The 27364-nt window shown below is 41.6% G+C and overlaps 1 protein-coding gene and 1 non-coding gene across 3 annotated transcripts in view; both read left to right on the top strand.

Moving 5' to 3' along the window:
• LOC122068857 (pentatricopeptide repeat-containing protein DOT4, chloroplastic-like) overlaps positions 1-23810 on the top strand; it is a 36412-nt gene extending 12602 nt beyond the window's left edge. Inside the window, exons 3-4 of one of the 2 annotated variants that reach the window (XM_042632773.1) lie at positions 23037-23248; positions 23345-23810. The gene's annotated coding sequence lies outside the window, so the exon portion shown is untranslated. The remainder of the gene's footprint in view (positions 1-23036; positions 23249-23344) is intronic. The other variant, XM_042632772.1, reaches the window with a different exon arrangement.
• On the top strand, positions 15589-15695 carry LOC122068875. The gene has a single exon (XR_006137276.1). It is a non-coding gene; the product is annotated as a small nucleolar RNA R71 (small nucleolar RNA).
• Positions 23811-27364: the final 3554 nt, after the last annotated feature.

Genomic DNA, 27364 nt, shown 5'->3' with positions numbered 1-27364 from the left:
TCCAGATCTGATGTGTTTCGAACCTGCAACAGGATCTGGCGCAAGGTATAGACCCAGATCTGAACCTGGGTTCGATTCTGTCCATAGGAAGACCAGTTGGAGTTAGGATTCTAGGGTTAAGGTCACCCAAGTAGGGGAAACCTTTGATCAAGACTTCAGCCCAAACAGATCATGCATAAGAGAAATCGATGCACATCATGAGGGCTGCAACTACCGCCCAGGACAGGGGTTCAGCCAGCAAGAGAAAAAATAGTAAAAGGAGAGGAAAATAAAGAGGAAAGAAGAAGAAGATAAGAGAAAACCAGAAAAGAGAGAGATGGAGGTCACGGTAGCCAATGTTCAGCTAAGCAAACACTCAATTTCAAAACTTCAAATCTTAAAAAAAAACTGAGTTCTTCACTAGAGCATTACATGCCTTTATAAGAAAATTCAAAGTATAAAATTGGTAGTAATTAAAATGAGAAACTAACCTATATAGAAACTGAAATAAAATCTCATTCATATAAAAATCTACCAAACTAATTCTAAGTCTAAAAAGGAAAGTAAATAAGGAACCAAATCAAAGATATTGTTTTTGAACCCATCGCCCAACTGCATCAGAATGCTTCTGACAAAAGAAGCGGAGGAAGAAGAGCGAGCCCAAAAAGGCTGTGGACCTTGTACGTAGACGGGTCAAGTGGTTTGATAGGTAGTGGAGTGGGGCTCATCCTAACAAGCCCTGATGGTTTCATAAATCCAATAAGCCCTACAGTTCAACTTCACAACTACAAACAATGATGAGGCCCTAATAGCTGGGTTGAGGGTAGCCCAAGCCGTCTTGGACACAAATTTTCTCGTCCATTACGACTCAGAACTTATTGTCAACCAGGTTAATGGACACTACGAAGCGAAAGAGTAAAGAATGATCAGTAACCTCAGGGAGGCCAAAAGCCTTATCGCGCTATTCATACACTTTGAGATTAAACAAGTGCCAAGAGCTGAGAACACCTGAACCGATGCCTTGTTAAGGTTGGGCATAGCAGATTATGGTAACCTCGGTAACACTATCTACATTGAGGTCCTGGCCAGGCCTACACCAAGGGAAGGAAGTGTGTTCTACCGAGGCCGAACCAAGTTGGATGGATCCAATCATGAGATACCTGAAGAATGATGGGCTGCCAGAAGATAGAGTCGAGGCGCAAAAGGTGAAGAAGAGGGCTGCCAACTATACCCTAGAATGTGACATCCTGTACGAATGGTCAGTTACTGGCCATTGTTCACATGTCTCAGCCCAGCCAAGGAAAAATATGCCCGACAAGAGGTTCATGAAGGGATTTGTGGCAGCCACATAGGTGGTCGAGCCCTAGCCTACAAAATTCTGCAACAGGGGTTCTTTTAGCCCAAGATGCTGGAAGATGCGATGCAATGCGATTTGTCAGGTTATGCTTCAAATGCCAGGTGTTTGATTTACTACCTCACAGAAAAGAACGTTGAAAAGTTCGTCTGAGATGATGTGATTTATAGGTTAGGCTTGCCCAAGGTCTTGTTAACTGACAACGAGAAGCAATTTTACAACCTTGCTTTCAGGAGATTTTGTGGAACCTATCATATTGACTTCTGCAATACCTCAATGGCAACCCCACAATCGAATGGACAAGCTGAAGTAAGGAATGAAAATCTACTAGACGGAATAAAGAAGAGACTAGACAAGGAGAAAGGGAAGTGAGCCGAAGAGCTATTAAGTGTCCTCTGGTTATATAAGACCTCGGCTTGGACACCCACAGGTGAAACGCCCTTCAAGCTGGCATATGGAACAGAAGCCTTTGCCCCGGTGGAGGTGCTAGAAACTTCGTAAAAGGCAAGGTGTTCGATGAGGAAGAAAACGAAGAAGGGCTACCGTGTCAACTTAGAATTCCTAGATGAAGTAAGGAAAAGGCCTTAATGATGAATGAAGCATACAAGCAACAAACAGCTAATTACTACAATGTCAGGGTGAAGAAGAGGGTTTTTTTACCCAGGGACCTCGTCCTTAGGAAAGCAAAGCCATTCGACCCAAGGAGCGTCAGTAAGCCAAGCCCAAATTGGGAAGGTCCGTACATAGTCTCCAAAGTGTTCTGACCTAGAATGTACCACTTGAAGACCTAGGGAGTGAAGACGTACCTAGGGGGTGGAACTCGGAAAATCTTAAGAAATACTACCAGTATTAGTTACAATTTTATTTTTGATTGGTTGAAGATTTCAACTATTTGAAAGATTCCAATTAATCCGCTGGTCATGTAGTTTTTTTTTTTTTTTTTGAAATAAATAATTCATTACAAAAAGAGAAGATCTCTACCAAAGGGGGAAAAAGGGGGGGGGGAGGCCGAGGCCATCAAAAGGCCAAGCACAAGGCTAAATGAACAAAAAGAAAATACATAACAAACTAAAGAACTCCGAGAACCAAAACACCACAAGGCCAGTAACTAGGGGGGAGAGCTAGCTACTGGAAAGACCTCAAGGGGGGTGGATAATATCCACCTGAAGGTTCCAAGCATCAATAATGTGGGAGTTTCTGGGGGTATATTTGACAGGGCGAGACAGGAGGGAGGATGCTTTGGAACTAACATCAAAGTAGATTGCATTCCAAATCCTATCCGGGTAACGGGAATTGGGAGACCATCTATGGATGTTACTCTCCATCTAGAGATGATTGATGATGGCACAAAAAGCGAGCTTGCCAATGGTGTCGCAAATGGAGGAGCTAGAGAAGGTCATATCTATCCAGTTCCACTCCCTGTCAAAAGGGAGGATAGGTCTTCTGGTCCACCAGCATTTGGACAAAACAACTTTCCAGATGCGGGAGGAAAAGGGGCAAGAGAAGAAAAGGTGGGGGATGTCTTCAATGCCATTCAGACAAAGACAGCAGGTAGGGTTGACAGGAATGTGACGGTGAAGGAGAAAAGATTGGGTGGGAAGGCATTTTGTTAGGCATCGCAATAAGGTGAAGCTATAGCGAGGAATGTGGCTTTTGAACCAGACAACCTTGTGCTAGGGAACGGACTGGGAAGGGTTATGGATGAAGGACCAAGCGGAGGCAAAAGAAAAGGATCCGGTAGGAGAAGGGAGCTAGATGCATTTGTCCTCCCTACCTCTGTGACCCAGGGGGAGGGGGGAGGGGGGAGGGGGGAGGAGAGTCCAGAGGTCAAGGAGTGGAGGAGGAGAGGAGGGGGGACCAGCCGGAGGGGGAGAGGATGGAAGAGACTGTGGCATTAGAAGGCATGCCTGAAGAATAGATGATTCTAGGGGAGAGAAGGTGGGAGAGGATGCCTGAAGGGTGCCAAGGTCATTCCAAAGAGAGATAGAATAACCATTCCCAATGACTAAGGAGAAAGCCAGGAGAGCAACATTCCTATGATCAAGAATCTTCCTCCAAATCCAAGAGGCATCAGAGATGGAAGGGGCGGTCCAGAGGGAGGTGGCTTTGAGCAGACCCGAGTAAATCCCATCAACCCATATGCTTTTATGCTTTGACACAACCTTCCAGATTAGCTTGAGAATAGCAGCAGAGTTGATTGATTTGATTCTTCTAATCCCAAGACCACCTTCATTTTTAGGAAGGCAAACCTTTTCCCAACTAAGAGGTATTAGGAATTTGGAGGAATCAGGGCCTTTCCAGAGGAAGGAGCTGAGGAGGCGCTCGTAGGATTTGATGATGGAAGTTGGAAGGACAAAGGTTCCAGTCCAATAGAGGTACATGGACTGGAGGACTGATCTGATTAAGGTAAGGCGACTAGCGAAAGAGAGAAGCTTACCTTTCCAAAGCTGGAGCCTTTTCTTGAGATTATCCAACATGGGGGCGCAATGATGGGCCAAAAGCCTGGAGGTGATAAGGGGAAGACCTAGGTGTTTCACAGGCAATGAGCTAAGAGGACTACCAAAGAGGTTAGAGATGGAGGCACGGACCTCAGGGGCGACCCCGAAAATGAAAATATTGGATTTGAGGAGATTAATGCTGAGACCCGAAAAGGGTTCAAAGGAATAAAGGGTGGACATGATAGTGGAGATAGAATGGGGATCAGGTTTGGAGAAGATCATGATGTCGTCGGCAAAAGCAAAGTGAGAAAGGAGGAGAGATTTGCATTTGGGGATGGGAGAAATGAGGTAAAGGTCAGTTGCATATTGGATGGAGCGAGAAAGGACTTCCATGGAGAGATAGAAAAGAAGGGGGGAGAGGGGACATCCTTGATGGATCGCACGACCCGATGGGAAGTGCCCAGCTGGGCACCCATTAACCAAAACAGAGAAGATGGGGGAGGAGATGCAGATCCGAATCCAGTGAACAAACGAAGGAGGGAATGCCATTTGAAGAAGTACAAATGATATGAAATCCCAGCTAATGGTGTCAAAAGCTTTGTGGATGTCAATCTTGAGGAGAGCAGCAGGGGAATGGTACTTGCGGTCGAATCCGCAGACAATCTCATGACAGAGCATGATGTTATCAGCGATACTCCTTCCAGCAATGAAGGCCGAGTGATTGGGGCTGACCAGGGAGTCAATGACTTTTTGAATCCTGTTGGCAAGGATTTTGGCCACAAACTTATAGAGTAGGTCGCATAAAAAGATGGGCCTGAACTCATTCATGGAAACCGCACCTTCCTTTTTAGGGGTTGAGACAAAGGAGGGTATGGTTGATCCCTTTAATTTGGTTAGGGTTGAAGAAGAAGCTCCAGACCACAGAAATAAGGTCATTTCTGATGGTACTCCAGCCAGCAGAAAAGAATCCCATACTGAAGCCATCCGGACCCAGGGCTTTATTGGATTTATGGGAAAGGATGGCAGAGATTATTTCCTCTTTATTGGGAATGGATTGAAGGAAAGGAATTAACTCAGCGGGCACCGATTTGTTGAGGAGGTTTGGGGGATGGGGGTGAGAGGGGAGGGGTAGGAACTGAAGAGTCTTTGAAAATGAGAGATGGCTTCTGACTTGATGAGTTCCGGGGTGAAGAGGTCAGTCCCGGAGGAGACAAGCATCGGGATGGAGTTGACATTATTCCTTGCTTTGAGAGAGCGATGGAAGTAAGCCGAGTTGGAATCCCCAAGCTCAAGCCATTTGATATGGGCTTTTTGACGCAAGAAGCTTTCTTCTTGGGATAGAACCAAGACTAAATCAGCCGAGGCAGATTTCTCTTCCTCAGCAAGAATAGGATTGTGGAGATCCTGTTGAATTTTGGATTGGATGGAGTGAAGCTTTTCCCGAGCAGAAGAGACCCGAGAGGTGATGTTCCCGAAGGTGGAGGAGTTCCAAAGCTTTAAAGCAATTTTCACTCTTGAGTCTGGAGGCAAAAGAGAGGAGAGGGGAAGTGGGATGGGGGTGTGGTTATGCCAAGCACTAAAGATAAGGGAGTGAAAATCCGGGTAGGAAATCCACATGTCAAAGAATTTGAAGGGTTTAGGGCCGAAGGAGCGGAAGGGGATAACATGGAGGGAAATTGGGCTGTGATCGGAGATCCCTAGAAAACCAAAGGTGGCATGAGAAGAGGGGAAAGAGTTGAGCCAGACTTCATTTACAAGGACTCGATCTAGCTTATAAGCTACACGGAGGTTACCAGATCTTCTGTTGTGCCAAGTGAGCTTGACACCAGACCATCTGAGATCAATAAGATAAAGGTCATCAATGCAGTTGTTAAAGGATTCGATTGCCTGGGAATCAATGGGATTGCCACCCAGCTTCTCGTTGTTAAATCGGATAACATTAATGTCTCCACCGATGCCCCAAGAGCGAGGGCCAAGGGTATTAGGGGAGGAAAGAAGGTCGTCCCATAGAGAGGACCGGAGAGAGGCTTGGTTGTGGGCATAAACAATTGAGAGGGAGCAGATGAAAGGGCCGGAGTGATGAGAGATAGAGATGTGGGCTACTTGGGCTAAGGAAGAGAGGTTGGTTATGGTGAGCAAGGCAGGGTCCCAGAGAATCCAGATTCTCCCATTTGGACTATGGGAATAATTGGAGAAGAGGGACCAATTAGGGGCGATTGAGGAAACAATATGAGCCGCATTGGCCTCGAGGACCCTGGGTTCTAAGAGACAACAGAGATTGGATTGAGAGGAACAAATAAGGGATTTAATTTCTACTTGTTTAGTCGAGGAATTGAGACCTCAGACATTCCAAATGGTCCAAGGAATCATTGAGAACAAGTAGAAGTGTGCACCTAACGCTTGGCAGAGCAACGAGGAGTAATTGGGAGGCCAATAGGGGGTAATCGATGGTTGTAGCCGGTGACAGGTTGGAGGTAGGGGTAGATGAGGCTCTGATGATACTGGATGGGTTCTTATGTTTTGGCTTCCTGGGAAGGGGTTGGAGGATTTGGTGGTAGAGCAGGGATGGTTATGGGAGGCTGGGGTCTCGTCTAGGGCAAGGTGTAATAAGGTACCCTGATTGGTCATTCCAGATGTGCTCAAGTTACCAACAGGGCATGAGTTTTGAGTTCATCGACGAGGCTTCAGAGTTGATGTCGCCATTCGCTGGGGAGTCATTCTGAACAACTGGGACAGTGGCAGAGCCGTCAGGTTGGTTGATCAAACTAAGAGGGCCGATCACCCCCATGAGGTGAGTTGAAGTCGAATGGGGGTCTTAGGGAGCTGGAGAATAAGCGGAGGGGATGATGGGGCCTGCAGAGGCCAGACGAGGATCAATTTGACCCATTAAGGCCTGAGGAGTATCTGTGGAGCCTTCCAAGGCAAGATGAGGATCTGTGAGGGCTTCCAAAGCCAGACGAGGAGCAGATGTGTCGAGGTCTTCAAGGAGGGTTGCTGGAATAACAGGGGTATTGACTAGGAAGGTCACTTCCGGCAGGGCTGTCTTCTGAGGCACGTCGATATTGGCCAGGAGGGCCATAGTCTGCAACTTAGCTGCAGGCGGGTTAAGAGAGGACATTCTGGCAACCGGAGAAGTGGTTGGAGCACTATCAGATGCAATCAAAGAAGTACCTGAAAAAGAGGAAGAGGAAGAGGAAAGCAGAATAGTATGGCGACAGACAGTGAAGGACTCGGGTGAAGGAGGAAGGTTAGTTGGGTCTAGGTGCAGGTTAAGTTGTGTGGATGGATCGGGTTGGGCAATAGGATGGCAAGGCCGGGTGATAAGGTTAGGTAGAGGGTTAGGGTCAGAAAGGGTGGTCGGTTCAGATATAGGATGAGTGGTGGTCGGTTGGTTGAGGGGGTGCGTTGGGTTGTAAAGGTTACCTAAGTAGAGGGGGTGGTCCAAAGGGTATTTGGAAAATTGGTTTAACATGTGGACCGGAATGAATTGGTTTAGGGGGATAAAGTCTGGTTCAAGGTTGGACCGAGAGGGTATAGTCGTTGGAGTCAGGGAAGGACGAGAGAAAGTGTTAAAAGGTTCCACCAACGAAGAGGAAGGATCAGTAAAGGGCAGAGAGTTGGGGAGAGGCAAGATGGGGGAAGGGCAGTTTTGGGGATGATGGCAAGGTTTTCAGAGGGGCTTGGCCGTTCGATTAGGACTTCAAGATGCAGAGAACCCAAGTGAGAAAGCGACTGCACAGAGGCCGTGGCAGGATCCAATGTCTCAAGAACCGAGAAAGGGTTGGATCCAATAGGTAAGGGCATCATTGAAGGACTGGTGGTCAAAGCCTGAAGGTCTGTTGGCAGGGAAATTGTTGACAAAGAGTTCACTGTAATTTTCGCCAACGGTTGGTTGCGATTTCTCCTTTTTTTGGTTCTACTATTGCTTGCGGGCTGATTTATGGGAGGCACTTGTTGCGAGGGCTCATGAGATGATGTGGTGGTCACGGCGTTTTGCAAGCAGTTAGCAGTTTTGTGTCCGAAGCACTTGCCTGAAGAGCAGGCCGGGGAAATCCATTCATAAGAAACCTTTTGGGTGAAGGAAAAACCTTCGCCATCCATGACTGTAACTATAGAGGGGAGATCGGAACCAGCTTTCACTTCGATACAGATTTTTGCATAGGATAGTCTGTCCATGTTTTTTGTTTGTCTATCAGAGTATAGTGGCTTGCCTATCAGAGATCCGATGATGCTAAGGCCAGTTGCACACCAAAAGTCGAGGGGAAGATGAGGGAATGAGACCCATAGTGGAATGATGGTAGGTTCAATTTTGGCGAAAGAGGATTGAGGTTTCCATTGTCTGACAAACATTGGTTTCCTTCTGACATAACAGGGATCGCCATCAAGAACAAACGCCTTGTCAGACTCATCATCGAAGTTAAACACGAAGGTGCCATTGTCGAGCATGTAAATAGCAATGGAGCAAAACGGTTTCCATTGCTTTATCAGAGAAACTTTGACTAGAGGGAAAGGAGGCCTGCTACGAAGGAATGTACCAATAATACAGTTCTTCCACTTGAGTATCTCTGCATCTAGAAGTCCAGGGGGGCTAAGGCCAACCGGGGCGGAATCATGAACGGCCAGAGGGTGAAAAAATAGGGTATGGCCAGATGAGGGAGGAGTGGAGGACTGGGGGTTATCAGAGGGGGAGGGGGAGGTGACCATAGAGGCGAAAGAACGAATACCAGGAGGAGGGGAGGGAGAAGGCAAGGGAACAATGGGGGCTAGGAGGGAGGTTGCAAGTGAGGAAGAGATTTTGGTAGTGGAGGCTACCGGGGGGGAGGGTTTTATAGGGAGGCTACGGCATCGAAGGTGGTGGCACAGGGCAGTTGAGCAGTACTTTTGATATCTCAGTCTCAGAATTTTCTCCTATACCCTTTATCTCAAATTTTGATGCTCTTCTCCTGCTGATATTGCATTACTGTTTCTCCAGGCCATGGGAGTTTTGAATGTAATGGTTAGAGATGGCATTGAAACTCAGCCTCCCTTGCGGCTGCAGATTTTAGAATTCGAGGATGTGATAAATGCCCATTGACCTCTTAAGGAAAACCTTCTGCTGGGCACCAGATAATAATCTTCAACTGGATTTTGTCTGTCACCTTGGGCTGTTGGAGTTCTAATGTCTGCCTCTGCTGTTGTTTGCTGGTCACTTTTGATGAAGAGCTACAGAAGACTTGTGAAGTTGGATAACCTTGAGATTATAAGATTTATGGTTGAGTAACTAGTGATTATTGTCATGTAGTTAAATTAATAAGAAAGTCTACTTGCATTAGTTTGGACTAAGGCCATTAAAAAGACAGACCTCATAGGTCGGCATCGAAAGGACCATCCACCACGGTCAGCACTCACTTTGTCTCTTCCAAAACATCCTTATCTTAAGGCAAACCACTTGTGATGTAATAGGGAACCAAGGACTAAGGCATTGGATTGTTTTCGACCAAACATTTTACCAAGGCATTGATGACATTTGCATATACTTTCCTGCTGTGTTTTTTTTTTTTTTTTTTTTTTTTTTTTTTTTTTTTTTTTTTAATAAACTCTATCCTACTCCACTACTATTGGCCTGAATGACATGGTGGAGCAAACACTAGACACCCAAGTTACTATGTAGCTTTGCTTTTTTGCATATGCCCACATAGAAAGTGATGCCAGAGTTCTTTCAGAAATTTCTTCTCTAAGAGTTTCGATCAAGACACCCTGCTTCCTGAGGCGTAATGCCCTGTCTAGTTCCAAGGAAATTAACTTTTATATCACTTTCCACACTTCATTAAAAATTGTGTATTTGTCAACTCATGCCAATCTAAAAAGAAGGTCTCAACTCCGAATCAAGAATATATGGGACCCACAGACTTACATATGGTCCAACACCGTAAAACAAGGGTCTCTTATTTTTCAAAAGAGAGTCCCACCTCTAGACACAGGCTTATTTCTTTTTTCTTAATAGGTTTTTTATGCATTTAAGATGGGTACCTTAATCAAAACTCTTACTTTCACACATAAAGCAACCGAATGGTATGATCATTAGCCAAAAGCCAAAGTAAGACTTCATCCTTAGCAAGCTTAAAAACAAAAAGAAAAACAAACACAAACAAAGGGGGAAAAGAAAAAAAAAAAAAAAAAGAAACTGGTTTCCCTCCCTCACACTTAAGTCATGCAATGTCCTCAATGCATGGAAATAACTAAAAGCAAAGACAATGCAAGGGGGTTATACCTGGGTAAAAGTTAGTCATCTGTGTAAAGAGGTTCATGGAGATCCATGACCTCTTCACTAGCAGCGGTAGGAAGCTCGAGGAATGGTTTTAAACGCTGACCATTAACTTTCGAAATTACCCCTGTTCCTGGATTCATAATCTCCACAACCTCCATAGGGATATACATTTTGTACAATAAACGGGCCATCCCATCAGGATCTAAGCTTAACAGGGAAAAGGTGCAAGCGAGAGTTGTACAATAAGACCTTATCACCAATTGCAAAAGATTTGCACAGAATGTGCTTATCATAGAAGGCTTTAGTCTTTTCCTTGTAAATCCTAGAACTTTTGTAGGCATCATTCTTAAGTTCCTCCAACTTAGATAGTTGAAGCCTACGATGAATTCTCAGATACAAATCAAAGTTGAGCTTCTTGATGGCCCAAAAGGCCTTATGCTCCAATTCAACTGGTAAGTGATAGGCTTTCCCATACACCAAACGCTAAGGTCAGTCTTGAATGCTATCCGATGGGCCCACAAGGCATCAATGAGCCTAAGGGACCAATCCTTATGGTTCGGATTAACAGTTTTCTTCAAGATTTGTTTAATTTTCCTATTAAATACCTCCACTTGGCCACTAGTTTGGGTTGATAAGGGGTAGCTAACTTATGGGCGATCCCATACTTTTTCATCAAGGCCTCGAAAGGCTGATTACAAAAATGAGTACCCCTACCACTAATTATAGCACGTGGTGTGGTGTACCAAAGCGGGAAAAGATGTTCTCTTTGAGAAACTTGACCACCACTTTGTGGTCATTATATTTATAAGGTATGGCCTTCATCCATTTAGAAACATAATCAATGGCAAAAAATATGTACACATTCCTAAAGGAATTAGGGAATGGTCCCATGAAATCGATGCCCCACACATCAAAGATCTCAACTATCAAAATAGGGTTGAGGGGCATCATGTTCCTATTATTGATACGGCCGAAAGACTGGCAGGTGGGACAAGCCTTGTAAAATCAAAAGCATCTCTAAAAGGAGTGGGCCAATAAAATCCACATTGGAGAACCTTTGCAGCAGTCTTCTTAGGGCTAAAGTGTCAACCACATGCATGATCATGGCAAAAAGATAAAATTGAGTGCTGCTCATGATCTGGCACACAACGTCTGATAATTTGGTCAGGACAAACTTTAAAAAGATAAGGATCATCCCAAAAGAAATGCTTGACTTGGGAAATGAATCGATACCTATCTTGGGTGGACCAGTGATCCGGAGTCACACCCGAAACTAAGAAGTTGACAATATTAGCAAACCATGGTTCACTGGACACTGCAAGTAACTATTCATCTAGAAAATTCTCGTTGACTAGAGAATCAACAGTCAAGGAAATGGGAAGCCGAGATCAATGGTCTGCAACTAGGTTTTCACTTCCTTTCTTATCCCTAATTTTTAAATCAAACTCTTGCAAAAGTAAAACCCACCTAATGAGACGGGCTTGGGCATCCTTTTTCTGAGCAAGGTATCTAAGAGCGGAATGATCAATGTACACCACCACATATGACCCAACTAAGTAAGACCGAAACTTTTCTAGCGCAAACACAACCACTAAAAATTCTTTTTCAGTGGTTATGTAGTTGAGTTGTGCATCATTTAGGGTCCTACTAGCATAGTAAATGATAGTGGGCAGCTAATCCTTTGACCCAAAACTGCTCCTACGGCAAAATCTGAAGCATCACACATCAGTTCAAAAAGTTCAGTCCAAACAGGTGGTTGAACAATGGGTGCATTAGTCAACTCCTTCTTAAGTTGGTTGAAGGATTCTAGGTATTCTTTAGAAAACTCAAAAGTTTGATCTTTGGCAGATAATGCAGTGAGAGGTCGGCTAACTGACTAAAGTTCTTGATAAACCTTCTGTAGAAGCCAGCATTGCCCAGAAAAGACCGGGCGTCCTTAACAGATTGGGGAGATGGTAAATTATTAATTAAATCCACTTTAGCTCTATCTACCTTAATTCCCTCCGTGGATACTATATGGCCTAAAACAATACCAGATTTCACATAAAATGGCATTTCTCCCAATTCAAAACCAAATCCTTGGATATGCACCTTTTCAAAACTAGGGAAAGATGGTGAAGACACTCAGAATAGGAATTTCCATGAATCGAAGTCATCTATAAATACTTCTAAGAACTTTTCGACCATATCAGAAAAGATGCTCATCATGCATCGTTGGAATGTAGAAGGGGCGTTGCAAGGCCCAAAGGGCATACGCCTTTAAGCAAATGTTTCATACGGCTATGTAAAAGTGGTCTTATGTTGATCATCTAAAGCAATTGAGATCTAGTTATAGCCGGAATATCCATCAAAAAAACAATAGTATTCATGTCTAGCTAACCTCTCTAACATCTGGTCAATGAATGGCAATGGGAAGTGGTCCTTCTAGGTTGCTGCATTAAGTTTCCTGTAGTCTATACACACTCTCCACCCTATTTGGACACGGGTTGGAATTAGTTCGTTATTGGCATTGGAAACTACAGTAACTCTAGACTTCTTGGGCACTACATGAACTGGGCTTACCCATTAGCTATCAGAAATAGGATAAATTAATCCATAATCCAAGCACTTTAGGATCTCTTTCTTAATGGCTTCCGTCATCACTGGGTTAGCTCTTCTTTGGGGTTCGGTGGATGGCTAGGAATCTTCCATAAAATGTATATGATGTTGTATAGTAGAAAGACTTATACCCTTGATATCAGCCATGGTCCAACCTAGGGCTTTCTTATTGTCTTTAAACACTTTTAAGTAATTCCTCTTCCTGGCTAAAAGTCAAATCTGAAGAAATTATTACTGGAAGAGTCTAGTGAGGCCCTAGGAAAGCATACCTCAAAGTAGATAGCAATTCCTTAAGATCTAGCTTAGGGGGCTCAACTATAGAAGGTTTGGGAATGGAATTGGAAGGGTATCCTAGGGGCTCTACAAGTGTGTGAAGACTCAAGACTTCAGAAAATAAATTTTCACCATCATCATCCAACTCATCCATACATTTTTGGAATTCCGAATCAAAATCAATATCAAAGTTGGTAATTAAATTATCAGGAAAATCCTTAAGCATATTAATCTCTTCTTCCATATGTGCTTGCTTGCCTATCCTAAACATGTTAAACTCAACAGTTTGGTTGCCAAAAGATATCCTTAAGAAATCATTCCGGCAATTGATTAATGTATTACTAGTAGCCAGGAATGGTCTTCCTAGAATTATTGGGATCTTATCCTTGGTTGAGAAGGGCTTGGTATCTAACACAATGAAATCAATAGGGAAAATAAATTCCCCCACCTTAAGTAAGACATCCTCAACCATCCCTTTTGGAATCTTAACAGACCTATCTGCCAACTGAAGAGTAGTTCCAGTGGCTTTCAATTCTCCCAATCCTAGTTGTTTATACACATAGTAGGGCAAAAGATTCACATTTACGCCAAGGTCAAGTAAGGCATGCTCAATGTAGTTGTTACTTATGACACAAGCTATGGTAGGGCTCACTGGATCCTTATACTTGGCGGCTATAGGCTGAGTAATTATGGAACTAATGTTACCTGCCAATAATGCCTTTTTGGGTACACTAGTGATACGTTTGTGAGTACACAAATCTTTTAGGACCTTTGCATAGGCTGGAATTTGGGATATGGCATTCAAAAGAGGGATGTTCACTTCTACCTTTTTAAAGATTTCTAAAATCTTGTCCATGGAAGCAGTTTTCTTTTTGTTTACCAAACGATTAGGAAAAGGGACAGGGGGAACATAAAGACTGTTAGGGATTTGCTCTTTTTCAAAAGAATCATTTTTTATTTCCTCAACCAAATCATCTTTAGTTGCTTTAGGTTCATCAGACGACCTGGAACAAGAGGCACACTTGTGTGCTCAACAGAAGGAGAATTAACAGGAGTAATAGATGGAGAAGATTTAAGAACACTATATTGGTACTCTCGGCCACTCCTAAGGGCATAAACAGCATGACATTGGTTGGAGGGCCTTTGTTGGGTCTAACCTTGTACTACATTCAGTGATGCATTAGTTGGTGCTTGTGAACTAGTAGGTTGATGCATAGGGTTAGGCTTTGGTTGACTGGGTAACGTTCCCTTCTCCCTCACGCAAAATTGAGACAACTTGGGTGAGTTCTCTCGTAAGATTTTGATGGCGTGTCATGAGGAGGGCAATATTCTTTTCCATGTCACTTAATCTACTTGCCTCTCCAGTGTTGGTAAACTCAGGGGGTTGCTGATAAGATGATAAGAGAGGGGGCCTAGGAAAACTAGCCTGAGGTCCTACATTTGGCCTAGGAAAAGTATTTTGGGAAAAAGGCTATTGTGCAAAGGGAGGCCTTTGGGGTCCATGTTGACCTTGATTATGGAAATTGGAAGGCCCTGTTTGATTGCTTTGGTTTTAGGAGAAATTTGGGTGATTTCTCCACCCTGGATTGTAAGTATTACTATATGGATTATTCTGATATAAGCAAGATTTGAAATCTCATTTCGTTTCGGTGTTTTGGTGGGTTCAGAAACTGAAGTTTCATTTTGTTTTGGCAGAATTTCAGCCAAAATGGTGTATTTTTTGTTTGTTTCGTTTGACTGTTTCGGTGGTCAAACGGCCATATTTTGACCTGAAATTTGGTGGATAACTTATTTTAAGGTTAATAAACATGCTTGGAATATAAAAATACAAAAATATTCAGACATGACATTGTTTTAGAGTTGCACCTTTGTTTGGCAGCAACCGTCGAACTGTTCTAAAAATTTTACCTGGTTTTGGAGAAAGAACTTTACCTTTCCTAAGCTTTAAATGTGTAGATCTTGTAGGAGTCCAATGGAAATCAAAATGTGTGATGATGTGGCTAATTAGATGCTTGTTGGAGACTGAGTGTTTTTCCTTCAAAATATGCAAATGGAACCAAAACCACTGAGACAGGCGAGACAGAGTCGAAATACGAAAATTTCGACCGAGATATGGTATTTATAACACATGGAATGTATCGAGACAGGCAAGATATTGAAACGATACCGAAATTTTGGCCTTTCAGCCAAAATATTGTACAAATGTTATTTCGGGCCTTATTTCTTTTCGGCCAAAAAAAAAACCGAAATTCCTATATTTCGGTGAAATTTCGGTGAAATTTCGAAGAGATTTTGAACCATGGATATAACACATTAACACTTTCATTGGAAGTGCCCTAAGAGGTGTTGGGGCATTCTTCTACAACATGTCCAGGGGATTGGCACCAAGCGCACATCTTAACCAAATTGACTGATGATGGCTCTTTAGGAACAATAGCCTCAATTCTTTTGATTAGGCCATCTAAGTGGGCTTCTGTCCCATTCACAAAATATCATTTCCCTCTTATGGTTCTTTCACTTTCTTGGGTTGATTCCCACTCTTAGGTTTTGTTAGCTAAGTCAAGTAAGAATTCCCATGCCTCTCCTTCATCTATAAGATTGTAAAGGATGAGAATCCCCCAGGGCACATAGACTCTAACATTTGTTTAGTTGGGTAATCAATACTCTCATAAATTATTTGGCATAAATGCTATAAGTCTAGGCTATGGTGAGGACATTCCTAGAGTAGATCCTTGAATCTTTCCATAAGTTTAGAAAAGGACTCACTAGGCTTTTGCCTAAACTGGAGGATATCACTTCTAAACTTATTAGTCTTGTGAGTTAGGAAAAACTTCTTGAGGAAGACAACTATGAATTGTTCCCATGTAGTTATGGAACTTGTGGGTAACCCATACAACCACTTCTTAGCTTGGTCTTTCATTGCAAAAGTGATGAACCTAAGCTTAATAACATCATCAGAAAGATGTTGGATCCTAATTAGAACACATACCTCTTCAAATTCTCTGAGGAATAGGTATGCATCCTCAGAGGTCAGCCCATAGAAATGGGGCAACATAGTGATGAACTGAGATTTGAGCTCATGATTATTGCCTTAAACTTGTGGTAGAACTATGTAGGAAGGTTGGGCTGTCCTAGCAGGGTAGAATCTGTCTTTCAAAGTAGGAGGGGGTTGTGGTGGAAGGTTTTGTTGTTTGTCTAGATTGGCCTGTTCTAGCAGGGTAGCTTGGTCTATCATAATGAAAGGTATTGATGAGAGTATACGTATAGGGTCCCTCCTTATTGGATTTCTCCTTTCTAACCGATTCACAGTATTATGTACCCACCCAGTACTTATGCAACAGAACACTACCCACAGCTATAATAAAACTAGCACTAAAGAATGGAATATATATATATATATATATTTGGCTTTTTGTGAGCTTACCGGCAGGGATCCGGGGTTACTCAATTCCTAAGATACTACTACAGGGTGAAACTTGTATTTACCATACTGTGAGGCGTGGCGACCTCCACCGATACAACTATTATTGCAAGTTATTCTTCTCAAGAATTTAATAAATGATGAAAGGAAAAGAAAACAAAACACTCCAATTTACCAAACAAAAGCAAAAAATAACATGGAACTGTCTCCCCAGTAACGGCGCCAAAAACTTGTTTGAGATTTAAAAGTAACCGCAAACGTATAGATCATTGTAGTTACGGGTCGAACATAAGGAGGCAGGCACTTTATTTTTTGGCTTCTTATAGTAACGCGAAATTGTACGGATTGCTGATTGTGATCTACTTCTAACTACCGCCTTAAAACAAATGCATCTAAAAGAACCTCCTAACCAACACAACTAGGGAAATTGAAATTGAAATTAAAATTAAAACCTAACCATTCATATCTAACCCTAACCATTCATCATCTAGGAATTTAAATATTCAAAGCAAATAATTAAAAAGCAATAAAGAAAAAGTAAAAGAAAAGTGCTGAAATAAAATAAATAAAAGTGCAAAGAAAGGGAAATAAAGCTAGAGAGAGGCACACAAGTGGGTTTCTCTACTTAGCCTGAGGCATGCACCATAAATAATACAAGCTTCCCTACTTGATCAGAGAGTAACTCTTACAAGGGCTTTTCTACTTAGCTTTAGGGAAATGGATGTAATATAATAATCCAAGTAAAAGGATGGTTCCATGGCTAGAGAGAGACAAAGCCAAAACATCGTCTAATGAAGGACCTTAGGGGAAAGGGAAAGCAATAAAGTAAAACTGAAAATTAAAATCCTAAATTAATAATGAATGGGTAGTAAGAAGAGGGGATGAGAGGAGGGTGAGAAGACTAATGTAGAAGCCTACCTACCTGAACTTCAATTCTTGAATTAAAACTTGGTTGATTTGAGATACTACCAGCCCTAAAAACTATATCTGGAATAAACCAAATCTGAAATTGCTAGGCCTGGAAAAAACAAATCTTGAAGAGAAACTTGTACTTGAAAAGAGATGCTCCAAAGCTGGGTTTTTGTCACCTAGATCTAAGCCTTGAACTAGAAAATTAAAATTATTACAACTTGAATAGCATAAACAATTAAAGTAAAGGTTTTGCATTAATTAAATAAAACCAATTACAAAAGTGTTTGAAGCAAAAACAAAGAACTAGAACTACAGAGAGCAAAATGAAAATTGAGAAGAAAAGAAGACAAAAGAAGGACGCCTTTCAAGGCTTGGGTCGACTCTCTTTTATAGGGGATAGAAGAGAGAAGAGAACGACCAAGTTAAGATCCTTTGGTGATCGTTTGTGATGAGGTGGAGGGTAGGAGAGAGGAGAAAAAAGGAGAGGAAATAGGGGAGAAAAGGAAAGATAGCGATTTGGGTTGGAGGGTTTGCAATTTTGTTTGGATTGGGAGAGGTAGGGAGATAAAATAGGAAGGATTTTAATTTCTTTTTTTTCTTTCTTCTTTAAACTTGTGCAGCTCCTCTCTTGGATGACTTCTATGCTTGACTGATTTGGACAATCTTCTATTTTATGTGGAAATCCTATCCATGCCCTCGTCCTTTAAGTGGAATGTAGGAGAGAGACAATCTTCAACAAATCTCCAAAAAAAAATAGGAGAGAGAGAATCATCAAAATCGTCTAAGGGGAGGAGAGAGTGCCTTCCATGCCCAAGGTGGGTCCCTCCATCTTTGTTGGCATCTGGACTATCTCTTATACCCCTGGGACAACTGCAGAAGGGCTGGGCCTACATCTTGGTTCTGTTTTGATCCATTATTCTTTTTCTGGCCCGAAAAGAATAATCACGTGTACGGATGCCAAAACGAATGTGTACTTTTAATGCGACACATCCATCTTGCTCAGAATTTCGTCCTCTTCGTAGCCATGAAAAGAAACATGACCTCTTTACGTGTAAAATTGGAGATATGGCGCTTGATAGTCTCTAAGGCCTTTTAAATACAAAACTTGCAAAAAGAAAGAAAACCCCAAGGTAGCTCCATTCTAAGTATGTAAAAATTCATGTTTTACTACCTAAGATTTCACACATAAATGTGCTCATCAGTTAATAACCCAAGCAATCACATGTACAATACATTGTACTGTTTTATAATCCTTCACTAGGTACAGTCTGTTGTACCCGGGAAGTGTATTGCTGATCAGGCAACCACATATTGGGATTAGTCAGTTCTTCACTCCCTACTGACAAGGGGTTGTAGCACTCAAGATGTGAAAACCCTAACCCACAAACCTTCTATATGATGTATTTCGTCCATCATTCACCATACCAATCAATTTCAAACATTGGGCATACGGTGCCGGAATTCACTCTTCGTCCCTCCTGTGTCTGTCTTACCTGTCTTACCTCCACAACATCACAATAACCAGTTCCATGGTATTACATCCACACAGATCAATAATATCAGTAAAACATGCAATGCAGCATTCCGTCATGCATGAGTAACAGGCATAAAAGGAAAAGAAATAGTAAACCACTCCGTAAATTAAGGATCAACACCCACTCACCTTATCACCGGAATCACAGGTGCGGTAAATCCCCAAAATCAGACTCCGTATCCTCACTGATGATTTAGGTTCCTAGATATACATAATGTATATACTCATATTAATCAATTAGGCATAACAGTCCTAGGTCTGCTCATTATTATTTCATATCCTAGGACCCATTTTCTTGGTTGGGTTTGATCACACAGTCCCCCCCACCCCCCGGATACTCTTTCCCAATAGGGCTAACATCATGTAATATGTGTAAACAGGCCCCACATATGGGTGGGTACAGCAAAGGTAGAAGTCAAGTAGGGGTATAGGAGTTCGACAGGGAGGTTGGCAGTACATACATCGGCCGGCCCCTGGCACCTGCTGGTGGATGTCTGCAGAATTTTGTATTCTGCTAGTTCTGCTTGCTGAAGTCTATTGGCCCTAATTGAGACCAAAACCATAGGCCAATGCATCATAAAACATAAGTAGAGTCTGGTGTGTGTCTAGTATCCACTATTGCCTCATTCCAAAGCTCAATTATGTGAACCCTAGCTTAGCTCACACAATCCCAATAAAATCTGGGAATTAAAATAAAAAATTGCTAAACTGAAGGGGCTGAGCTCTTTCCTTCAATATTACCACCCAATTGGGACTGGATTAACAAGAATAAAGTAGTAGGAGTCTAATCCCAGCTCCAATTAAGCTTAGAAGTTGGCTACAGGGAGGGAACATACAATTCATTCCCAGTTTTCCCTAACCAAAAGAGCCATAACATTTCTGCTTGTCCTATGACAGAATTCCTTGCATGTACGGTCCCATTCCAACTCCAATTATGGAGAATTTCACTTATATAGTAAAGGCCCTATGACCTAGGGTTCCCAGGGATGGGTCAGAATCAAATTGGGTCCCTAAGCCCCTTCTAAAAGTTACAGGAAACCGAATCAACAAATGGGGACTCAATTCCAGCCCCTAATTGCATGAAATTCCTAACCTTAGCATGCTAACATAATTAGACCAACCAAATACACTAAATTGAGAAGGTAGCATCACTTACCTTGGTGTAGAATTGTCCAGCAGTCTCCTATAGTGTAGTAGCTAACTCCTCTTCTTCCCTCTTTTCCTTCTCTCTTCTTCTTCTTCTCTTTTCCTTCTTCTCCTTGTTGCTCAGTAGTAAAAGTATTTGTAAAATGGATAAACAGTGCTACCATTTGGTATTTATAGTGCAGCCAAATGGACCTTAGGGTCTGTTTGGTTGGAACCCTAAAATTAAAGTCACATTAAATTCTTTATCTCCATGGGGACCCCACTGTTGGCTGATCTGAAACATGGTGTTCAGTCAGCAAAAAGACCCCTATGCATGAGGTAAAAATGGTGGGCTGAGCTGTAGGGATGTGGGCCCCACAGTAGCCAAGTGGCAATTTTCTGCCCAGGTTGACACCACCGGCCAGCCAGTTGGGACCTACCGGTGGCTGCTGTCCAACTCAGTAAGGCTGGTCCACCCACCTAGATTCTACAGACCTACTAGCTATGGTCTTAATTTCTTGTCCACATTTCTTGAAATGATTTCCAGTGGTGCTGGCATGATGAACACTGACAGGTTGGATAATCCTTACCCTCCAAACACTCCACTGCTGCCAACCATCCACTGAAGTGTCCCTCACTTGCAGCTTTTTCCCTGGGCAATAGAAATACAAATTAGAATGAACTAGGGTATCACAAAGGGAAATTAGGTAAGGAAATAAAAGATGCAACACCACTGGGACATCCCACCTAAAAGCGATTGCTACATAGATCTTTGCCCTCTAAATAGCTCTGTTTGAGGTCATACTAGAGTCGAGACCTAGCTTGTGCATGTCGTTCCTTACAACATGATCTATGGTCATTTTAGGCTTGCCCCTAGTTCTTTTAGCTCCTTCTATCTGGATTTGTTTGCTCCTCCTTATTGAGACATCTTGAGGCTTTGTTGAACATGTCCATACCACCTAAATTGACATTCTTAGAGCTTGTCCTGAATCGGGGCAGCTCCCAAATCATCTCTAACCTGATCATTTCGTACTCTATCTCTCCTAGTTTTTCCACACATCCATCTTATTATCCTTATCTGAGCTTATCCTTAATACCCTTCTTGACTGCCTAATATTCCACCCCATGCATCAAAGTTGGTCTTATGACAGTCATGCAGAACTATTATTTAAGTTTAAATGGAATATGTCGATCGCACAACACTCCGGATGCTCCTCTCCATTTCCTCCATCCTACTTTAATTATGCGAGGGGCATCATCTTCTATAGTACCATCCTTGTTTATGGTTGACTCCAGATGTTGAAAATAGTAGCTTTGCTGTATCTCTCTTGCTCAAGTTTCACCACTTAGTTATCTGTCCTTATACGAGTAAAATTACACTTCATATATTCTGTCTTCATTCTATTTATCTTATGACCTCTTGACTCCAAGATAGATCCCTATAATTCCAACTTATCATTACTCCCTGCGACTGTTTCATCTACCAGGACAATATCATCTACAGAAAGCATACACTATGGAACCTCACCTTGAATGTTTTTGGCCAAATCATCCATGATAAAAGTAAACAGATACTGGCTTAAAGCTGATCCTTGATGTCGCCCTCATATATGTCTTTAATTATATTCACATATTTACTCGAAACCCTTACCTTCTCCAATACATGCTAGATTAACTCTTTGGGGACTTTGTCATAAGCTTTCTATAGATCAATGAAGACTATATGGATATCCTTTTTGTAGGCTTTAGATCTTTCTATGAGCCTCCATAGTAGGTGTATAGCTTTTGTAATGGGTCTATTTGGCATAAAACCGAATTGGTTCCTTGAGATATTAGTTTCTCGTCTTAGATTGGGTTCAATAACCTTCTCCCATAATTTCATAGTATGATTTATAAGTTTTATGCTTCTATAGTTATAGTTACTCTGGATATTACATTTATTTTTGTATATTGGGACTACAATACTTCTTGATTCATATGGTATCTTTCTTGTGCTCATAATCTTGTGAAACAACTTGGTTAACCAGGATACCCCACATAGTCCCAAGCTCTACAACTCTTCAATTGGGACCTTATCTAGGCCCGGTCTCTTACCACTTTCCTCTTTCTTAGGGCTTCTTTAACCTTGGTCACTCTCATCTTATGTACATATCTACGGTGGGTGATATCTTGATGGCTAATGCAATCTTCCAGTCCACTCCTACTCAAATTGTCTCTATTTAGTAAGTGCAAAAATATTCATCCCATCTCTTCATATGTCTTCATCCTTTACTAGCACTGTGCCATTATAACTTTTTATGCATCAAACATGATCGAAAAATATCTATTCTTTCTTTCTTGTATTTTAACTATCTATAAATAGCTTTTACCCTTTCCTTTGTGTTCAAGTTATTATACTAATCATCATATTTCTTTGCCCTTGCTTCGTTTCTGGAAGCCTTATACCTCTTTTCATCTTCTACCTCCTTAGTCCTTTGCCAAGTCTTAAAACTATCTTTCTTAGCCTTATGTGTGATGTCTTGATGGGGCCTGGATCCTGTACAAGAGATTAAGTGTATGGTTAAGAATGTGGGTCCTGTTTATTGGATTTTTGTTGGTTGTTCATATGGTGTTTGGAGTATACTTTTTTAGGTTTTTTTTTTTTTTTTGGTTGGATTCCACTAGTTAGTTTCAACCTATTAGGAAAGTTGAAAGCCCTTACTCCTCCTCTCCCCATTTATTTATTTTTTCTCCTTCCTCATCCCCACGGTTTTCTATCATTGTTTTTGTTAAGAAATAAGGTTTATGTTATACTAATAGGGGTATTTTTGTTATGGTTTCTTATTATTTTGGTCTTGTGTATAAATACACGTCATCCGAAGACTTTATTATAATTCCTTTTATTTTTAGTGTTCATAAATACAATACATACCTACCGGTTGGGAGCATGCTCTTTACTCTTCCAATCGATAGTTCTTCTCCTCTTTCTTCTTCTTCTTCTCCTCCTCTTCTCCTTTGCTGGTTATCTTTATGTTACTTCCTCACATAATATCAGAGAATAGGTAACCAGTAACTGTTTACCGATTGTTGCTGTTTTGAGAATATTTAAGGAGATTTGTTTGGTGTGCAACGATCTTTCAGCCTATGTTGCTGAAATGTTTTTTCTTGATCTCCAGCTGGACTTTCTAGAGGTTTCTTGCTCCGCGTTGTAGTTTCTGGAGTTCTTGGTCATTTACTGTGGCTGTCAATATTTTATTATATGGTTCTTCATCTACTACGACTGGACTTTCTGGAGGTTTCTTTCTCCATGGTTGCAGTTTTAGGAGTTCCTGGTCATCTACTGTGGTTGTTGATATTTTTCTGATATGGTTCTTCATCTATTGCTGAGGTCATTCATCTACGGCTGTTATCCTTGATCTACTACTGATGTTCTTGATCTGCTCTTGGTATTAAACTGCTGCTAATATATTGTTTTCGGTTGCAGTTGATGATTCTTCTGCCATGCATGTTGTTTTTCATCTGCTGGTGCTGGTGCTGGTGCTGGTATATGCTCTGCTACTGCTGAGTTAAAGGGTTGTTTGTTGTGGTCAGCGTGGGCTGTTGTAATATGTTCTTTAATAGAATCTTTTACTATTGTGATCTACATGAGTTGCTGTGTTTAGTATATGGCACTGAGCATGATTTATTTCATTGGAACAGTGATCTGCTATGGTGTCGAATCACAGAAGATATTTGCTCTTGATTGATTCTGATTGCTGCATCATGATCAGCTATTTGTTTACGATATTTTTTTTATCGGAATGATTTCTATGGTATCTGTGATCAGATCTGAGTTGCTCCCTCTCTGCAATAGTTACTGATATCAGGTCTCAGTGTGATTTGTAATTCTTTCTGAATGGTCCTGCAACTGTTGTACTATTAATATTATTGGTGCTTATTTTCACTGCTAAGTTTCATCTGGGATCTTAATTGCTACTTCTACTCCTCCGATATGATATGGTTTATGTTGATCTTAGTGATTGCCGCAATGTGATCGTCTTTGTTCTCCGCCAGTTATTTGTCCACGTGTAGCATTACACGTGAGCTGAGAATTATTGAAGATTTCTTCTTGCTGAACATTTCTCCCTAGTTTGAGTTCTTCGTACAAGTTTTCCTAATTGGAGTTCTTCCTTTGAAGTTTCTGCATTAATATTTGGATTTAAATTGAAGGTTTTATATCTGTTTGGAGTTCTTGTTGAAGATTTTTCTGAATTTTCTGGCCTGCAAGATGAGTTTTTAATCAACTGCTACTGCTATGTTCTGGCATATTGCCATTGATGTTTTCTGGCTGTAGAGATGAGTTCTTCATCTTCTCTTGCTGCTATCTTTTTGGCGTAAGAGGTAGCTTGAAGTGGGAGAAACACCATCTTGTAGCGGGAGGGGTGGGGGAGCAGAAACAGGGTTTTAAGAATCGGCAAATCATATTGGGAATCACCCAATTCAGATTGGAATTGACAGCCACTGATCTCAATTCCTGACAAGTAGATATGGCTGATTCTTGGATAAAAACACCAGAATGGTTGGAATATTCCTCGAGTCTGCTGATTCTAGGGCTTTTTCAGACCGATTCAACCAGAGCATTGAATGCTTCCATTCTGATCCCACGCTTAAAACCTTGAGTGGAAGACTCTGGAAAGTCCTCTGATTTTCTATCCATTGTGTTTTTTTTAAGGAAAAGAATACTACTTGGTCGTGTGGACCCTGCACCCACACACAATAGGGTGGTATGATGACATTCCACCTTATAAGTCCACTGGTTGCCACCAATCTGGGTTTGAGAGGGCCTTAAAATTTTATATGCAGATTTTTACTTATTCCACCTAATATAAAAATAATTCCAGTTGGAGGATCTAACAAAGGATTTTCAGTTTAGGTTGTTGATCTAATATATACTTCGGTTCCCAAAGTTGATCTAATATCTACTTCAGAGAAGGCAATAAGCCTGTAACCTTTTTTTTTTTTTTTTTTTTTTTTTTTTTTTTTGTATGTGCATGATCCATTATGTCACAGTGTGAATAGAACATTTATCCGTCCTATATCTCTACCAGAATCTTTGATAGTAGTACCTTATCCGTAACAATTACAATACAACTGAATCAACTAAAATTAGTGCAACGAAAATGAGAGCATATATAAGCGGAATCAATTAAATCTGTTGGGAAAGAAATTAATACTACGTATATTACATAACATGATTTATCCTTCATAGAATTCAACAAAACATAAATATAATATCCTACAAAATATCATCCAAAAATACGGCATCAGGGAAGTTGATAGCTTCACCCTCAGCTCAAGGTGCAACATATGCACAAGTATCGTAAGCACAATTAGGATCGTATTTCTCGGGCTCTAGTGTACACCAATCATCTCCATACTCAGCCATGGAAGAGGAAGTGTCATTGCACAGTGGCACGATGGTACCTGCATCATAATCTAAAAAGTAACACGCGCGTGGTCTGAGCTCCAACTACTTCAGTGATGGATGGGGTAAGCCATGATGCTAGAATAATGCAATTCATTTTATTTTAACCACCTAACATACAACTAAGTCAGGTTCACGCTACTACGATGTATTAGGTTGTATCCCTAGTCTCGAAAATCGCACATTGATCACCTAGTGATACAAACCCTAGTTGTGATTAGGGGAAGGTTATGCATGTTGTATGTCACCAACCCAATCCATGCAAATACTTCATATGGTCCCATGAATTTAGGACTCATCTTTTCCTTCTTTCCAAAATGCATCACTCCTTTGGTTAGGGAGAGTCGAAGGAACACTTTCTCTCCAACTTTGAACTCCAGATGCTTTCTCCTAATATCAACATAACTTTTCTGTCTGAACTAAGCTGCATTGATTTTCTCTCTGATCACACCCACTTTTTTACTAGTGGCCTGTATCAAGTCTGGATCAAGATATGCCGCCCACTAACCTCATCTCGATAGAGAGGCGTTAAACATTTCTTACCATCTTGTGCTTCGAATAGAGACATACTGATGGTAGCTTGATATCTATTATTATAGGAGAACTCAATGAGTAAGATGTGCTTATCCCAACTGTAACTCAAATAAAAACACAAGCCCTGAGCATATCCTCTAAGGCCTAAATGGTCCTTTCTGATTGCCCTTTAGTCTGTGGATGGAATGCCATACTAAAGTTCAGCTGTGTACCTATAGCCTTCTGGAGGCATCCTTAGAATTTATAGGTAAATCTGAGATCCTAATCAGAGATAATACTAACTAGTACACCATGAATATGGACTATGTCATCAATATACAACTTGGCTGACCATGCCGCGTTCCCATTTCCAAGTATGACCATGCCGTACACGATAGCAAAATTACCATCGGCCATGCCACATATCCATAGCAATATCTAACTGTAATGCACACCCAATGCCTGATGCAATAATCCACACAACGATCACAGTACCAGAATGCCCCTCGGCCAAACCAGATCCCGTTTATACAATTGAAACATATATACAATTCATAAACAATAAAACATACCATACAGTTCAAATATTGCATACATGTGATTGAATTAACGAAACATGATTGTTATGGCATGCATACATTTCTATTAGTATAAAACACTAAAAAATTAGTTCAGACCATCACTCACCCTTGTCTGTCAACTGAGTGAGTGAATTTCCCAAGTTTGGATACCTAAATCAAACTCCACCAAATCATGATTGTATTTGTCCTTGTTGCAAGGGTAAAGAGGCATTAACACATGTCAAAAGTATGCATGAGGGTCTGGTCCTCCCCCCCCCCCAAAAAAAAGTAGCAAAATTATCAATTTTGATAGTACCAGTAGACCCCACCGATAACAGGCCACTGGTAGCTGACTGTTCCAATCGGTCCTACCGATGACGAAATAGAGGCCAATTTGAATCTCCAAAATCACCAGTAGCTGCCACCATTTGGAGGTGATCCTATTGGTGAGTTCTTGCCTATGACCAATCCAGAAAATCACCAATTTCATGGGGCTTTGCCATCTTGGGTCTGATTACTAGGGATTGTTCCATGGGGATTGTAAAGGGTCTTTCCACTTTTCATCCAACCTGATTGATCGCATTTCCATTGAGTCATTTGGGAGTTATGCCGAATTAACGGCGAAACCTTAACTTCCCTATTTTAGTCAAAATGACCTCGGAGCTCAGGTAGCTCACATTGAGCTCGAGAAACATGTGTGGGAGTGCAATGCACACTACCCTGGCTACTGAAGTCACCATAGTTGAAGTGTATCCCTCCAACCCAGTAAATCCTCGGTCCATTACCTACCTAAAACCCAAATGAAGAAGAACTGGGGATGGGGAGGTGCATCCTTACCTTTGGAGGCAACTAGGAGCTTCCCTTCCCTTCATTCCTCTTCTTCTCCATCTTCTCCTTCCTATTCTCTTCCTTTCTCTCCCTCTCCCATGTTTGCTCAGGTGAGAAATGAGCTCCCAAGCTCAATTCC

Source organism: Macadamia integrifolia, unplaced genomic scaffold (genome assembly GCF_013358625.1).
Source record: "Macadamia integrifolia cultivar HAES 741 unplaced genomic scaffold, SCU_Mint_v3 scaffold472, whole genome shotgun sequence".
NCBI lineage: Eukaryota > Viridiplantae > Streptophyta > Magnoliopsida > Proteales > Proteaceae > Macadamia > Macadamia integrifolia.
This window is presented reverse-complemented; position numbering and strand designations above follow the sequence as displayed.